The sequence below is a fragment of the Myotis davidii genome, unplaced genomic scaffold (assembly GCF_000327345.1).
Source record: "Myotis davidii unplaced genomic scaffold, ASM32734v1 scaffold556, whole genome shotgun sequence".
In the NCBI taxonomy this organism is placed as follows: domain Eukaryota; kingdom Metazoa; phylum Chordata; class Mammalia; order Chiroptera; family Vespertilionidae; genus Myotis; species Myotis davidii.
In genome coordinates this window covers 546,348-550,841 of record NW_006287671.1, presented here as the reverse complement: position 1 = coordinate 550,841, position 4,494 = coordinate 546,348, and the positions used below count along the sequence as shown (strand labels likewise).

Genomic DNA, 4,494 nt, shown 5'->3' with positions numbered 1-4,494 from the left:
CAACTATGTATAGAATTGCCATTGATTCTGTACACCCCAAAAATAAAACTAGGGCTAACAGACAGAAATTTAAAAGAGGCTTAAGAAGAATTCCTCACAACCTAGAGCTGTTAAGAAATGAAATCAGCTAACTCAGGAAATTGTGGCTCCTTATCCTTGGAAGGAAGCAGATGACATGAGAATTTGTATGCGCTGCTTGCCTGCTGTGTGCCAAACACTGGACTGCAGGATTTATGTAATCTCATTTCTTCCTCATATTCATCCTCTGAAATAAGCTTTTATTATTAATGCAGGATCCTCATATCCAACACTATCCACCTGTATATGGGTGGTTAATTGATTTTTTTAAGTTAAAGTAGGGAGTCATAAAAGATGATACCACCATGCCTTAAAATTTTAATTTTAACTTAATACATATGAGTGTCCTTCCATTCCACAACTGTGGTGTTGACCCAAGGCCTTCTTCAGGGGAAAACTGCTTATTGGATCCATCTGGTCTTTATTTTTAAAAAGATACTTCTATGTAGGAAGGTTACCAGTTTCCATTTCTTAGAAGTAGGGTGAGAACTTAAACTCTCTTAAGAAGCATCTGAGTTGGAGACTTTTTCCAGGTTTCTATCATTTTCCCCAGGTCTTTACAACCATCTTCTCTACGCCTAATTCAAAAGCTAGTTTTTACCATATCATCCAGTAATTCCACTTTTGGGGATATAGCCAAAGGAAATGAAATTGATATCTTGAAGAGATATCTGCACCCCCATGTTCATTGTAGCATTATTCACCTCAACCAAGACATGGAAACAACCCATGTGCATTGATGGATGAATGGATAAAAAAATGTAGTGAGTCTGGTGGATGCTTCTTTGTCTTTAAGATCTTTTGTTCATCAGTTTGTTGTTCATTAGCTTCCACATATGAGTGAGATCATGTGATACTTAGCTTTCTCTGACTGGCTTGTCTTATTCAGCATAATGCTTTCCAGGTCCCTCCATGCTGTTGCCAATGGCAGGGAGTTCTACACACAATAGGCGACCAAAGAAAGCATGTCTGAGGATGATTGCTGGGGGCCAGAGTGGGTGTGTCCATCTGAAGCAGCAGCCCCTAGCTCAGCCCCATTTCCAGCCCCGCCCCCGCCCCAACTTGATGAATGCTGTATAGGCATGTGACGTCATGCCCTTTGTTGTCATTGGCGGCTTCCAAGATGGCGTCCATCATGGGTGGGCTGCTGAGCATCTGGACTAACGTAATGAAGGGCTGGCAGTACGTTGGTTCATGCTGGACAACAACGCAGGGCTGCTCTCCTACTACACGTCCAAGGACAAAATGTTGAGAGGCCTTCGCCAAGGCTGTTTGAGATTCAGAGAAGCTGTGATTGGTATAGACGATGAGGACGACAGCAACTTCACGATAGTTGTTGAGCAGAAAACCTTCCATTTCCAGGCTCGTGATGCTGATGAGCAAGAGAAGTGGATCCGTGCCTCAGAAGGAACAGTTCTTCAACACACTCCTCATTGTCGAGGTCTGGATTCAGGATTTGTTCCGAGTGTCCAAGACTTTGATAAGAAAATCACAAAGGCTGAGGCTTGCCTGCAGATCTTGATAGAACAATTAAAAAATTTTAATGACAAACTTCCAAACTGCAAAGATGATGAACAGAGAAAGAAAATGAAAACACTCGAAGAGACAACGAATAGCATGGTAGAATCCATTAAAGGCTGCGTTGTGTTGCTGCAGACTGCTAAAGACGGGTGTAATGTGGAGAATCATGCAGATGGACTTATAAGTACTATGAATCCTGTAGAGGCAATATATCAACCTAGTCCCTTGGAACCTGTGATCCACACAATGCCTCCTCAGACTGTCTTACCTCCAGAACCCCGTCAGTTGTGTAAGTCAGAGGAGCATCCATCTTCCCTACCAGTTGGACCTGTATTCGCTACCTTGGGATATCATCAGACTCCAACAACAAATAGGACAGGCAGTGGGCACTCACCACCTAGGAGCAGTCTAACTTCCCCAAGCTATGTCAGCTTGTCTCCAAGTACAGTCCAGAGTTCTCTTATTCTAGAGGTGAAGATGAATTCTATGACCCTGATGAATTTCATCAAAGTGGCTCATCCCCAAAGTGCTTAATAGATTCCTCTGGACTTGGTTCTGTGTTAACCCATACTAGCTCAGGAAATAGTCTAAAGTATCTAGATACCGCAGAATCCATTAATTCTTCTATATTCAATGGAACAAGTGATGCTGACCTTCTCAGTTCCTATGATGAAAGAGATGACGAAGGGGAGGCGGGGCAGGTGGAAAAGCACAAGGGTGTTATCATGCTCTTCTTGTCACATGTTAGGCTTGGAATGGATCTTACTAAGGTAGTTCATCCAACATTTATTCTTGAAAGAAGATCTTTTAGAAATGTATGCAGACTTTTTTGCACACCCAGACCTGTTTGTGAGCATTAGTGACCAAAAGGATGCCAGAGACTGAGTGGTTCAGGTTGTGAAATGGTACCTCTCAGCCTTTCATGCAGGAAGGAGAGGATTGGTTGCCAAAAAGCCATACAGCCCCATTTTGGGCGAGATCTTTCAGGGTCACTGGACATTACCAAATGAGACCGAAGAGAACACAGAGATAGTTTCAGAAAGACCAGTTCCCGGGGGTTCCAAAAAACAGTGTAACATTCGTGGCTGAGCAAGTTTCCCATCCTCCACCCATTTCAGCCTTTTATGCTGAGTGTTTTAACAAGAAGATACAATTCAGTGCTCATATCTGGACCAAATCAAAATTCCTGGGAATGTCAATTGGGGTCCACAGCATAGGGCAGGGCTGTGTCTCATGCCTAGACCGTGACAACCATAACATTTTCACATTCCCCAGTGGTTATGGAAGGTCTATCCTCACAGTGCCCTGGGTGGACCTAGGTGGAGAATGCAATAGTAATTGTTCCAGACTGGCTATTGTGCAAATACTGTCTTCCACGTGAAACCTGTGTAATATTTCTGGGCAAGAAGCACAGAATTACTGCTGAGATTTTGTTCTCCAAATGAGAAGTCCTTTTGTTCAATTAAAGAGGAATGGAATGTTGTCATGTAGGCAAAATATGCAACAAGGGGAAATGCAATTTTTATAGATACTAAGAAGTTGCCTATAATCAAGAAGAAAGTGAGAAAGTTGGAAGATCAGAATGAGTGTGAACCTCGCTGCCTTTGGAAGGATGTCACTTCCAACTTAAAAATCAGAGAGGGTGATGCAGCAACTGAAAGCCTAGTCTTGAAAAAAGACAAAGAGCTAAAGCCCAAGAGAGGAAGGCGAAGGAAAGTCAATGGGACATGAAGACGGAGAATGTTGGGTTTACAATGAACCATTACTGAAACGCCCTGGTGCTGCCAAGCATTAGGTTGGAAAATGCAAAGTTTACATGTGATAGCCAGGGCAGTGGGCGTGATTAAGCAACAGTCTTCCTTTGGGAGAACTTACTTACTCCCTTCTTAGTGCAATGGCTCTTGTCTCAGGGATACTGGATTTCCAATGCAGATGAACAATTAAAGTGAGAAACGCTTCTCCTTTTCCTCTTTTGTGGCAGTTACAATTTTGACTTTAGTCCTGAGAAAAACTTCAGGTTTTGAAAACATCACATCTGCTCCTTTTCCAAACCCCAGACTTTGAAAAGCATTTATAAATGCCAGTCTCAAACTCTGTACTCTAGTACTGCTATTGAGATATACATCATGTTTCCTATCCTAGTTCATATAATATTGAACTATTTTGAAATATTTATGAAAAATCTGGCATCAGGATATATATATGCCAGATTTTTCATAAATATTTCATCTAGTATAAATATTGGTTCCTCTGGCTTGTTTTAGAAAATTAGGGCAATGTATTAAAATCAAGTATTGGGAAATTTCATTGTGTCACCTATAATAGCTTTTATTTTTGGAATTGTATCTAACTCTGGGTTACAGTTTAATTATACTTGGTGCTTCTTAAAGCTTCATAAAGTATTTTTTCCAACCTTAAAAAAATGTGGTGTATAATATGTACAATGGAATATTATTCAGCTATTAAAAAGAAGGAAATCCTGCCATTTGTGACAACATGGATATACCTAGAGGGTGTTATACTAAGTGAAATAAGTTGGGCAGAGAAAAACAAATACTAAGTGATCTCATTTATATGTAGAATCTTTAAAAAGTTGACCTTACAGAAGCAAAGAGTAGAATAGTGGTTGCCAGGGGTGGAAGAAATGGGAAGATGTTTGTCAATGTGTACAAATTTCCAGTTGTAACATAATTAAGTCCTGGGGATGCAATACACAGCATGGGGACTATAGTTAATAATACCATATTATCACTTTTTGAAAGAGGACATACAGAAGGCCAAGAGACATGTGAAAACATGCTCAAAGTCACTAACCATCCGAGAGATGCAAATCAAAATGACAATGAGATACCATCTCACACCTGTCAGAATGGTATCATCAATAAATCAACAAAG

At 40.8% G+C, this 4,494-nt stretch overlaps 1 pseudogene; it reads left to right on the top strand.

Annotated features, from left to right (window-relative positions):
* Window positions 1–1,201: 1,201 nt before the first annotated feature.
* On the top strand, window positions 1,202–3,394 carry LOC102774759 (annotated as a pseudogene).
* Window positions 3,395–4,494: the final 1,100 nt, after the last annotated feature.